We start from the raw sequence: 13,767 nt of genomic DNA, 5'->3' as shown, positions 1-13,767 counted from the left end.
TTTCAGAACATTCTCTCTTGTGAACACATAACCAAATTACAAAACAAAGTATTCCTCATGAGCAAAGAGCAGGCAAATAGTATTATCAAACTGAACTCAACAATGTATGAAAGAATTACATATCATGATTACATAGCAGAGGATAAATTCCACTAAATTCAAAATTAACTTCTAATTAAAAACTCTTAGCAAACTAGAAAGTGTAACTGCAAGCTAAAATTTGTTCATTTTTCATCCTAGAAGCTGTAAGGATAAATGATACACAATGACATAATAATTTTTAATTTTTTTTACAGAATAAAAGATCAGAAATTTTTAAAGATTAAAAGGAAAAATCTTATGGAAAAGCTAATATATCTAATACAATCAGACTTAAATATAAAAGGCAACCAAATTTAAAAAATAGGGAATGGAAATGATCAGCAACTAAGAGACAAAGTTCTAATCACAAATGAATATATGAAAAACTTTTTATTCAGATTGTCCAAAATTAAAGAAACTAATGACAACTGCTGTGGAATGGGAAGCAATGGCTGTATCTATTGAAATAAACAATACACCTTTGCACTCACAATTCCACTACAGGGGATTGCTCCAAAAAGTAAAAGTCCTACTTTACGAAGATAGGTACAGGGACAGTAGATGACAAGTATTGTTCACAGCGACAAAAACTGGACATAAAAATGAATAAGTTTCCATATGGCAAGGCCTGAATAAACCACAGAAAACTATACTTTGAAATATCACACAATTGAAATACTATACAAAAATTATACAATTATACTTTAAAATATTATACAATTATCAGAAAGAGTAGGTTGAACTATTCCAGCTGACAGTGTACTACAAAAACAGTATGACTTTTATTTACAAAAACATATTGAAATTCCTACTTGTATTTGTCTGTTTTTGCACATAATTATATAAAAGAATATTTATCTGAGTATTTTCAAAAAGCAGCTGAAGAGTAACGAGTAATCTTCCGGAAGGTCTCCTTGAAGTACCATCATGAATGACTGTAAAAATCTCCAATCAGTGGAGCTAACCTGAACAGTAGACATTAACCTAACAATCTACCTTCTTATAGCCTTTGTTCCTTAAGCTCATTAATAATAAAAGAACACTATTTCACTGAATTAAGTTCGATTATCTCTTCTTGAGCATTTTCCACGTGCCAAGTGTATCACCACATGTATTTTAATTTTCCTGGGAGCTTATAAAGAATATTTTCTCAAGGAAATGAGATTTCCAGCAATGCCAACCTATCACAGCATGTTCAGTGAGCCAGGGACAGAACTACCAGGAACACACTGCTGACTGCCAGTAGAACAGACTCAAGAAAAAAAATTACATAATGCTTCTTTGACTCCTACCCTCCCACTAATGAATGGAAACTTCAACACAAAAATAACATCCTTAGTTGTGTATAATTATTCCCAATAATGCTAATAATGCTATTATGATAAATAATAAAGTGTAAGTAAATTGGTAAAATTATACTGAAAACAGCATGCTATATACTAAAAGCCTCAAGAATACTGCATAACATTTTATACAGCAATACCATTCTAAAATCATGTTTCATACCATAATTTAAAACACAATGTACAAAAAAGGACAAAAATGAACAGAAATATTTATTGAAGCATTTTTATGATAAATTGGAAAAACTTTTTCCCATAGTATGTATTTGGTTAAGTAAAAATCAAGACCTCTAGACAATGCAACATTACGAAATTAAAACAACCTGGTATAAAAACCATCAGGCTGGCTCCCAATGGCTAGAAAAAAGGTGGAATGTCAAATTGTTACTTTATGAATACAGTTTCAGTTCTGCAAGATAAACTTCTGAACACTGGCTATACAATAGTATGAATATACACAACACCTTAAGATAGTTAACTTGGTAAATTTGGTTGTATTTTATAATTACAAACAAAATTTCAGAAACTGTCTAGCATGCAGCACGAGACTGAGTTAAGAGAATGTTTTTTAAGTTTCAATTTCACTTTTTTTTAAAGGGATTAAAATATCCTATATATAGATATACATACAAAGTATAAAAATGAGGACTTCAGTAACCAAAACTTACTGCTCTGACTGCTGGCTGCACCATACACTAATTTTGTGAGCAAGATGTCCCAGCACTACTGTACCCTACATCCTTACCCTAAGTAACTATTGTGAACATTTAGGGGTCCCCACTGTGGCACAGCATGGTAAGTCAACCCTTGCAACACATCAGCATCCCCTAGCAGGGCACCAGTTCAGAAACCTGCTGCTTCCAATGCAGCTTCTAGCCAGTGTGCTGGGAGGGCAGCAGGAGATGGCCCAAGTACCAGGGTCCCAGCCACTCAAGTACAACACCGAGACAGGAACTCCTGTTTTGTACACTGGCCTCAGCCCCCAGCCACTGAGGCTATTAGCAAGTAAATCTGCAGATAGAAGAAATAAGTACACACTTTTATTCGCACATGGATCCATTTGAATTTCATTTTTATCCATAAACACTGTTTAATTTTGTGCTTAAAATGGCATTGAACTAGCAACCCTAAGAAAATTCCAGTATTTTAAATGAGAGAGCATTGTTGCTTTAAAAAAGAAACTGAAGAACACAAAGTGACTTAAAATTAAGACTGGAAAATCGCTTCATTTCTTAGGATTGCCAATTTACAAGGATTTAGAAACTGATCCCTGAACACCCCCACAAGTCCACAAGTTAAGTCATTGCCTGCGACAGCTGCCATCCTGAGTGCCAGTTCTAGTCCCCACTGCTCCACTTCCAATCCAGCTCTTTGCTAATGCATCTGTGAAAAGCAACAGAAAAGGGCCCACGTGCTTGGGACACGGCCACGTAAGCAGGAGACCTGAAAAGTTTCTAAGCTCCTGGCCTTGGCCTTGACCAGCCACAGCCATTGTGGCCACTTGGGGAGTAAACCAAAGGACGTTTCAAATAACTCTGCCTTTCAAATAACTCTGCCTTTCAAATAACTACATTTAAAAGAAAGAAAGGAAGAAAATTATCTATAACAAGATGACAGGTTTCTTAAATAACCATTAGAAAAACTTTTTGAACACTTTGTTAGTAAAACTGGTTGTCTAGCAAGGGCTAAAAAACTCATCTCCCAAAAAAAAAAAAAAAAAATTACCACAGGGGGTAAAAATTGCTGCAGGAACCAATGTAACAATGAAAAGTGTATTGGAAAGCCAAATAAGAACTTTATTGGCATCACAATTTGCCTTATAAAACCTGTGCAAAACTACATATTATTACACATGAGCCTTAATTTCTTTCACCTACCTTTGTGGAATAACCAACAAAAATATACAAAGCATGAGACCTAGTCAATATCTAATACATTAAAGCACTTCCTTGTCTTCTACTGAGAGGCAGCATACTGTGGAACAGAAAACTTGACAGGCAGTCAAGAAGCATCAGCAGGCAACGTGAAAACACTCGGCTCTAATCTGATCAAATCGCAGCGCCAGCTAGCCCCTTACAGGACACTGTGAAGTTCTATGGAGGGAAGTCTATGCCTTAAGGTTATATCCTAAATGTCAAGCACATTTTTCTGCCTCAAGACATACAGTTAAAACTGTACTTGTCATCACCGTCCATTCTGTCCCTTGCCATTCAGCAACGCTTAGCACATAGGTAGCACTCAAAAGATACCTGAGAAGGGAATTTGCAGCTGTCTCTGAGTAACAAAAGACACAAACACATATATAACTGGATCCAATTGTTAAGGTTCAGAACAAAAAGCAAAGTGATTAGAAGTAAAAGAACACTCCGTATTTACCATTCACACAATTCACACATGATGCTGGTTATTCACGAAGACGACAGCTGCCTTGAGACACTAAAGCAAATTATTTTTAAATTAAGCGATTAGTGTTTCAGTTTTTCCAGTGTAGGTGTATATACAAAGAGAATCTTAGCACATATCTGAGAACATTCTGAACTACTTAAGCATTTTCAGTGAAATAAACCACTTCCTTTCCAAAAAAAAAACCCACATAATTTTAAGTCAAAAGTCAATTAATTCTGAAGTTATCAGTATAAGAAGTATAAAATTCCTCTAAATGTTTGAGCAAGAGTGATGGAAAAATTGGAAAAAATGTTTTCAAATAAAAACATTTACAAGGAGAAACCAGAAAGTTTGTAGCTAATTATGATTTAATAACATATTAAAAAGACATCAAGTAAAATGAAACAGGTATTTTAACAGCATTACATTACTGAAAAGTTCATATAAATTGCATAATATTCATAACATTTCACATCAGTAATTTTTCTCTGTAATACAACTTTTCATATTAATCATGAGACTTATCTCAAGTCTAACATTAAAAATCTCGAAATACATTTGAACTGAGATTAGAGAGGCATCTCTCTTCATAAGAATCCAAGTTCACTAACTCCATTTTAGTTACTCAGATGGTATCTAACACTAGTACAGCACAAAATACAAGCAGGGGGTTGGAGACCCAATGCAAGTGTTCACAACTCTGCTTCATCTTGAGTTTACTGAATCTACTCAAGAGAAGAACCTGCTATGAAGACCCAAATATAATTATCAAAATTGGAATATGATAATACCATGCAGGAATTTCACTTATAATATATAGATATACCCAATAAACTTTAACAGATCAAATACTATAAAAATAGGATATCAATGCTAGGAAAAACAGGTATGTTCTCACCCTATAAAATCAGATTACATTTTTCTAAATAAAAGACTAACTTAAAATCAAAGATTCATTCAAAGGGAAAAATAATGCAAAACAAATTTCTAGCAAGTATGTGAATACCAGTGTTTACTTAAAATACTGTCAAAAACAGTGGTTCAATTATAAAGTAAAATATTGAAGTACATTTCTCCAAAGCATACATGACTTTTAAAGAACCAATTCTACATGATGTGATTATGATAAACACATGCCAGCTATTTCATTTATGAGGCAATGGAAATACACTTTGAGAACTATAAAAAAATTGTTAAAATCACATGATTCTTTTTACAGATTTATGAATCGGCTTTTTTCTCAATGCTTACTTGTCTAACATTAACTAAATTTCATAAAATAAAAATAAACCCAATGTTAAAATGCCTCATAATCAGAAAACTTTACTTCACATATTACTAACTGTATACATTGTTTACAAAAAGATCTTCCAGTTATGTTGACTAATCATAAAATTTTAATCCACAAATAAGACTTTTTTGCCAAGATTTTTGATTTTGCTCCCTAGATAAATGCTTTTAGCAGTTCATTAATATGAAAAAACAGCAAATTGTATTAACATATATGTTAAGGTTATCTGTATCTGCTACTGGTGACTTCCATTATATGTTAAAAGGTTATCTAAATTGAGATGACAAACTGACATTCAGCATTTTAGACATCAGTCCTAATTTGCTACAATAAAAGGCTAACTGTTATATAAGTACTATGATGTCCTCATCCCCAAACTCTGTAAGAACATTGAAAAATTCTCTTAAAAAGAAATGAAACACATTTCCTTCTCAACTGCTAAGCAGCACAAGGGGAAGCAGACAGCGAAAGCATCACAGCCAAGGCCCTAACCCTTTATGACAAAGCTCGCCATATCATGTTCCCAGTTTGTCTGGCTTCAGGCTGGAAAAGTACCATTAGGAAAACAATATTCAGCATTAAAAAAAAAAAGTTTTTCCATTCTAATCCTCTCCAAATTAAAGGTGGCACAATTATGAGGAGCATCTACCAGTCACAAATGTGGATGGATCTGGACATCAAGACCCATGGACTACAGATTTGCCAGGAAGGCACCACTCTCCACAGAAAGCCCCCAAAGAAGAGCCAGCATGAAAACAGCAAGATCCACGGAAATGTGAAGGCTCAAGAAGAATATGAGATCCTACCCACACCAAGGACAAGGAAATTACAAAAATCTTGGGAACGGGGGAGGCATTTGGCCTAGCAACTGAGATGCTCACCTCAGTACCAGAGGCTGCAGTCAATTCCCTCTCTACTCCTAAAGGCAGTTTCCTAGTACGGTACTCACTGGGAGGCAACAGGTGTCGGATCCAGCAGTTGGGCTGCTGTCATCCACATGGGAGACCAGGACTGAGTTACTGGCTTGCAGCTTCAGCATGGTCTGGCAGCTAACATTTAGCAATAACCAGCTGCAGAGAGGTTTTTTCTCCCCTCTCTCTGCCTATAAAATAAATTTTTAAAAACACATTTAACCTTTCAGTAGGGAACTTCACTTGTTAGCTTTTTAGATTTTGTCTTGCTTCAAAAAGGGGGAAAAAATGGCAAAGCTGACAAAACTGGTCTGAACCATGACTTAAGGGAACAAGATGCAGTGAGTTCAAAAACCTAAAATGAGGCCAGAGAGATGGCTCAAAGGCTCAATGGCTAAATTCTCACCTTGCACACTCCAGGATCCCATATGGACACTGGTTCATGTCCCAGCTGCTCCACTTCCCATCCAGCTCGTTTCCTGTGGCCTGGGAAAGAGCCTAGGATGGCCCAAAGCCTTAGGACCCTGTACCCACTTGGGAGACCCAGAAGAAGCTCCTGGCTCCTAGCTTCAGATTGGCTCAGCTCCAGTCATTGCGGCCACTTTGGGGAGTTAGGCAGCAGACAGACCTTTCTGTCTCTCTCCTTTCTGTAAATCTGCCTTTCTTTAAAAAAAAAAAAAATCTCCATGCTGCCCATGTCAGTCTATATAATGCTATCAGTGAAAGAACACAGCACTAAAGCTAAAAGGAATATAGCTCTAAGAGTGAATGTTTAAAATTATTTAAAAACAGATGAAGGGCCAGTATTGCTGGCACAGAAGGCTAAACCAACACCTGTGATATGCCAGCTCCAATCCCAGCTCCTCCACTTCCAATACAGCACCCTGTTAACGGCCTGAGAAAAGCAGCTGGCCATAGCCCAAGTTCTTGGGTCACTGCTGTCCACACGGGAGTTCTGGAAGAAGCTACTGGCTTTGGCTTAACCAAGCCTTGGTCATTGTAGCCATCTGGGGAGTGAGCCACAGAATTAAAGATTTCTCTGTCTCTGCCCCCCTCTCTGTAATTCTTTTACATAAACTTATAAAATTTTTAAGAGGAGAAATAAATTTAAATACCAAAAAGGAAATTTATATTAATGAAAAAATTAAGTATACAGGAAAAAAATTATAGGATAAAATTTGTAGGAAAGAGACAAAATGAAAATACAAATGGATTACTTTACCTTCTCTCTCAACCTATAACCAACCAAGAAATATAACATGAAAAAGAATATGAAACTCAATACTCTAAAATGTAACAAACAGAAACTTTGTATTTTATCATCTACAAGCATAACTGTTAAGAAGTATCAGTAACATTATTATAAAAAATACTGGTCCACAAAAGAAAAACATACTATTAACCCAGTCACTGAAGCAAACAAGCAAACAAAAAACTTTCTAAAATTGTTAGCTTAAAAAGGAAATCAAAATTGTGCATAGCTAGTATGTAAGAGTAACTGAAAAACCACATAAAGCAAATGAAAAATTCCTTGGGGAAATAACAGAGATGTATGAAGATGTAAGAAGACAGGAATAACACGTATCACCTGCAACTCAGGAAGTAGGAAGTGGGACTAGGATTACAATCTAATGGCTTATTTCTTAAAAGACATACATAAAATGTGTGGGTCATAAATATTAGCTTCTGTTAAATGGTAGTTCAAATGAGGTCATTTTATTCTCTGCATTTTTTTGTGTCTAAATTTCCATAGATAAAAATTTCCATTCAGAAAAATATTACACTCAGAAAAACAGACAACAAGAAGAAAATAAGGAAAACATGTTCATTTATAAACCAACTCACAAAGTAATGAATTAAAACAATTGCAATGAATTATTGGTCGAGGAGCCAGGCACAGAGTAACACACAGAGCAACGCACAGCAATACCCAAGAGGAAGAAGACGGGAGTAGGTAGTGCACAGGAGAGGAAACAGTATCTAAAATGTGAGTAGGTAAAACAACAAAACAAAGTTTGGTATAATCAACAAATACATTTGTCAACACAGATGAAATGGATGACTTCCTAACAAAATTAAAACTTTCAGAACAAACCCTAGAATACTCAGAAAGAGGAATTATATCATGAAATGAATTATTTCAATGCCAAATTATTCGAGAAGAAAAATTGTATTTTCTATAAATCACCCCAAATGAAACCAAAATCCAATAAACAGCATAAGCATGAAACTACAACTGCAAATTAATTTTAAGAAGGACTATACTATTGTTATAATATAGGGGAAAACATTGAGGAAGAAGGGTTGTGGGGAGGGGAAGAGTGGAAATCCCTGAGTCTAAGCAACTGTATCATAAAAATTAAAAAATGTTTAAAAAGCTGGAATCATCTTAAATGAAACATTAGCAAACAAAATCAATCACATTAATTAAACCATGTTTCTGTAGTATAAGACTAGGTCAATAACTAGAAAATCCATGAAAATAATAATAAAGCATGTTTAATGATATCCAAACCTTTGGGCACTATGAAACTAAATTTTTTCCCGGCAAAAAACACAAACTTTCGTTATGATTAAACCTTCCAATAAAAATCACACTTGTCTTTCATCTTTACTAACTTTGTCAGCTATTTCCAAAGCTCTTAGAGGAAAAAGGTAACTTAAGAAAATCTGAAGAAGGAAAGAAAAAGAAGATAGCCTACAAGTATTAAAACCTCACAAGAGGATCCAGCATTATAATCTTGTGAGGTCGCCACAATGCCATTTCCCATATGAGCAAACATTCAAGTTCCCATTGCTCCCTGCTAAGATGCTTGGGGAAGAAGTAGAGGATAGCCCCAATACTTGGTCCCACACACTCACATTAGAGACCCACATGACTTCCATGGTCCTGGCTTTGACCTGGCCCAGTCTCAGCAATTGCAGCTGTTTGGGACATGAATAAGAAAACAGATCTTCCTTTACCTCTCCATCTCTCTAACTCCAAATTTAATAGAAATAAATAAAATCTTTATTTTAAAAAAAGTAACAGAAATAAAAAGCTACAGCAATTTAAAGGCTGTTAGAATAGTTTTCATGATGGCTGAGTGTCTAAATTCTCCCTTTGCACACGCCAGGATCCAGAAGGGCACCAGTTCACGTTCAAGCTGCTTTACTTCACCTCCAGCTCCCTGCTTGTGGCCTGGGAAAGCAGTCGAGGAGGGTCCAAAGCCTTGGGACCCTGAACCCACATGGAAGACCCAAAGAAGCTCTTGGCTTCGAATCAGTTTAACTCCGGCCAATGCAGCCACTTTGGGAGTGAGCCAGCAGATGGAGGATCTCTAAGAATCCCCTTCTCTTTATAAATCTGCCTTTCCAATAAAAATAATATTAGAAAAAAAAAACAGATGTGTAATTCAACAAAAAAGTACTTTAATAATGCTACCTTTCCCTAAACAGTGAAAATATTAGTGGAGAAAGCGTATTCCTGAAATAGCCATTCTTACCAACTGAATCAAAGTTACAAATCAATCTGTCAACATTATTAGAAGAAAAAATGATTATTTCATTTCTTAACAACTTGTAATAGAGCAGGATTCTCAAAAACTTAAAAGATTAAAAATTTTTAATAACTAAAAATGAAAAAATGTCTCCTTAAAATGATCTAAGAATTAGGAAGCAATATAAAAACTATTTTCCATACATACAACATTTTTAAAGATGTAATATCCTTAATACCTCAATACATAGATAGTTCAGAAAGTGTAGAAAATGGAATTAAAAGGTAAGTTGATTTAAGCAAAAACTTTTTGAAATCTATAAAGTATTTTCATAATGCACAATCTTGACACTGTTTGAAAACCCTTCATATATGTATGTGTGTTTATAGACTCCTATATGCACATATCTTAAAAATAAAAAAATGATTAAAAGCAAACATTCTGAGAAAACAAGTATACCTAATTATATGAGGAGAGAATCAAGCCTCACAAATGAAAATGAAAAAAAAGGTATTTTCCAATTAGCACCTTAAACAGAGCACAGGGAACTGGGGCAGAAATACAAACTAGTATCAACAAGATCATTACTATCTCTATTAATGCAGTTAGATATGATCAAATAGTATCAATTTTTGGCCCAGAAATCTAATTTCTAGAAATGTAGGATATACATTCAGTTGTTTTTCTTTTAAATAAAGATGTGGTCCCTCTCTTTATGTCTTTTTTTTATTTTTAAGATTTATTTATTTTTATTGGAAAGTCATATATACAGAGAGAAGGAGAGACAGAAAGGAAGGTTTTTAGTCCATTGATTTACTCCTCAGGCGGCCGCAATGGCTGCAGCTGAGCCAATCTGAAGTTAGGAGCCCAGAGCCTCTTCCGGGTCTTCCACACAGGTACAGGGTCCAAAGGCTCTGGGTCGTCCAGGCCACAAGCAGGGAGCTGGATGGGAGCAAGGGCAGCCAGGACTCCAACCAGAGCTCATAAAGGATCCCAGCACATGCAAACAAGGGCTTTAGCCACTAGACTACCATGCTAGGTCCTATATTCAATTTTATATCATTAATAACAGTAATTACAATCATTTAAAAATGCTTGTGAGTAGGGACTGTTAAAAATTAATGATGACGGGCCCGGCGGCGTGGCCTAGCGGCTAAAGTCCTCGCCTTGAAAGCCCCGGGATCCCATATGGGCGCCGGTTCTAATCCCGGAAGCTCCACTTCCCATCCAGCTCCCTGCTTGTGGCCTGGGAAAGCAGTTGAAGACGGCCCAATGCATTGGGACCCTGCACCCGCGTGGGAGACCCGGAAGAGGTTCCAGGTTCCCGGCTTCGGATTGGCGCGCATCGGCCCTTTGCGGCTCACTTGGGGAGTGAATCATCGGACGGAAGATCTTCCTCTCTGTCTCTCCTCTGTATATATCTGGCTGTAATAAAATGAATAAATCTTTAAAAAAAAAAAATTAATGATGACACAATCACAGAATTTTATAGTTTTGAAGAATGAGATTAAGCTCTTCTGGCAAATATTAAGAGTACAAAATGGCTTACTAAGTGACACAGATATAGTATACACTTCTTTGTGTTAAAGCATATATATATATATATATGTTCATATGCATTCAACAAGGAATGTCTAGAAGAGTAAAAAAAACACATTATTTACAGTGGCTTTCTCAAGGAAATAAGACTGAAGTGAAATCTGCTAAATACTTACTTTTTACTTTAAATTTTTTTCCTATATTTTTATGTCATACGGTCCTTACACCAAGACTACAGAAGTGAACACCCACAATTCCTGCATTTATAGAACTCAATGGTGAAGTGAGCTACATGGGGAACATGTAAGAGATGGAGAACAAAACCAAGTGCATATACAACACAAAGAGAACATTAGATGATAGCATGAAGTGCTGTGAAGATAAGGCAAGGCTACAAGACAAAGTGTCCATGTACAGTGACACTGTGAAGGTTATGATTTCACATGGAGTGGGCGGTAATAAAAGGAGAACGACGAAATTATGGGTACACACAGAGGTTCTCCTGCCTATGATTAGTCTACATGAAATCTAAACTACAATTTGAAGGGAAGAGGAAGAGAAAGAAGGTGAGAACTATCGAAGCAGCAGAAACTGGGAAAGTTTGCTTGGGTGGATCTAGGCAAGATATCATTTTTGCAGTAAGCATGCCAGCCAGGTTTAATGAAGAGAAACACAGCTGGCAGACAAAGTGGACATCTCAAGAGAGAACTGAACCCAGCTTGTATCCAGACTGCTGTTTTTATGAACTGGGGCATGGGTCCTCCCCTGCTCCCTGTCTGGGAATGCCTGTGGGAGTAGCAGGCTTTTTGGGTGTGGAATTCTTAAAATTGGAAGATACACAGTTTTTAAAAGAGGGCTAGAGAAGAAAAAAACTTACACAGGAAAACTGAAAAATATATCTACATTTTAGAAAAGTCACTCTAGCTCTAGTGTTGAGAGCACTTTAGAGGAAAATACACCAAATGGCCATGAAACATTAGTTTCAGCAATTCTGTCTAGAGTTAATGCTTTTGAAGAGAAAAGGATACATAGTGAACCAAAACATACAACGGATCCTCACTTTCAGTGTACCCCACATTTGTGGTTTCACCTAATTACTAAAATTCACTGCAACACGGCAGCCACCACTTGCAGTCAACTCAAACATGTTCAAAGCAGCGAACACTGAATCATCCAGCATGCACGTCCCCAGGTGAAATCAAACAAGCAATCATTCTGCCTCCTACTTCAAGCCTCATACTGCATACAAATGTCTACAAGCATCCTTTTCATGTACTATTTAGTGGCATGTTTTATCCATTGCTTTTTTATGTTGACTCTACCATTTAAAACGACTTGAAACTGGAGTGCCAAAGTGATGTCTGATGTCTTGAAGCACAGAAGACTATAATACAACTCACCAAAAAAAGATAAGCATTAACAACATCAATTGTAGCACAAATGATTCAATGATGTATAAACCATAGAGACTGATACCACTTATCTGAACTCCTTCAGACTGAAGATAGTTTCAGTCTCAGTTTTTGGACTTTGAGCTGTTTGCACACATTTTACCGTCACACTGAGAAATTGCAGAGTTTGGAGAACTTCAGATTTTACGACTGCAGATATTAAATTAATAAATTTAAATAGAACACAAACACAACAAGGTTACAAATTGATTGCCTAATGACATGTTGCAGAAACCCGCCTGTTTCTGTACTGGCTAATTCTGTGTCCCCAGTGACTTTAGATAACATAAGTACTGCAGGTAACAGGGACTGACTACACTTCATGCATGAATGTGTGTGTGTACACATACGTTTTACTTACACACAAGGTAGAATAAACAGATCAACTCTAAGTAGTAGGTGAGGGAGAGAGAAATCAAGGAGTGATACTAGAGTTAATGTTGGCAAGTAGACGATAGTGATACTAATATCAGAAAAAAGAGGAGTTGGCAGCTTGAATGAAGACACGGATGGCAGGCGGACAGGGTGCAATGCCACACAACCAACACGATAACAAGGAAGAGTGGAATTACCTAATTACATGGCTATACACCTCCCTTGATGCCAAAAATCTTATTTTTGTTCTTCTTAGTACATCTCCTGTGTCTAAAATTTGTACTTTTATTAATGTAAACTTCCAGTCGTTTTAGGAATTACATTATCAATATTTACCGTAGCCTACACTTTAACAATGTTTCTATGTGAGGGCTAAAAAGTAAAAAGAGTATATAAAGTTTTACCTGTGGGTAGAAAGAATTCTCAATGACAGATAACTTAAATTCTCTGCTACCACATAGCTTATTTTTAATTTGGTGAGAGACATTTAGAACAGTACCATCAATATAAATTATTAAAATATCATTCTAAAGATACCAAGTTTATATAGAAAATCCTGTAAAATATATTTATTTTTGCCTGGCTTAAAAAAAACCTCAGAATCATCATTTCTTCCATTAAAGCTTTTGCAAAAATTCATGCACATTCAAAATATGACCAGTCTCTTACAACCTAAAAATTAAACAACTGCATAAACTGAGCTTTATATGATTATACATATACAGGGTTAAAAAAAACTAAATTCATATTTATCTTTCCCTGTCCTGTCAACATTCTTTGTTAAGAAATCTTTCATTGTTTATGTAAGTAATGGAAAATAGAAATCAATTTCTGAAATACACTTTAAGTGATTATATAACCAAATATATATTTATAGCAGCACAAAACAGAGTAACCTGTTGATGTACAGTT

At 35.8% G+C, this 13,767-nt stretch overlaps 1 protein-coding gene across 4 annotated transcripts in view; it reads right to left on the bottom strand.

Moving 5' to 3' along the window:
• HBS1L (HBS1 like translational GTPase) overlaps window positions 1-13,767 on the bottom strand; it is a 91,329-nt gene that overhangs the window by 58,174 nt on the left and 19,388 nt on the right. The window lies entirely within an intron of this gene.

The sequence above is a fragment of the Ochotona princeps genome, chromosome 1 (genome assembly GCF_030435755.1).
Source record: "Ochotona princeps isolate mOchPri1 chromosome 1, mOchPri1.hap1, whole genome shotgun sequence".
In the NCBI taxonomy this organism is placed as follows: Eukaryota; Metazoa; Chordata; class Mammalia; order Lagomorpha; family Ochotonidae; genus Ochotona; species Ochotona princeps.
This window is presented reverse-complemented; position numbering and strand designations above follow the sequence as displayed.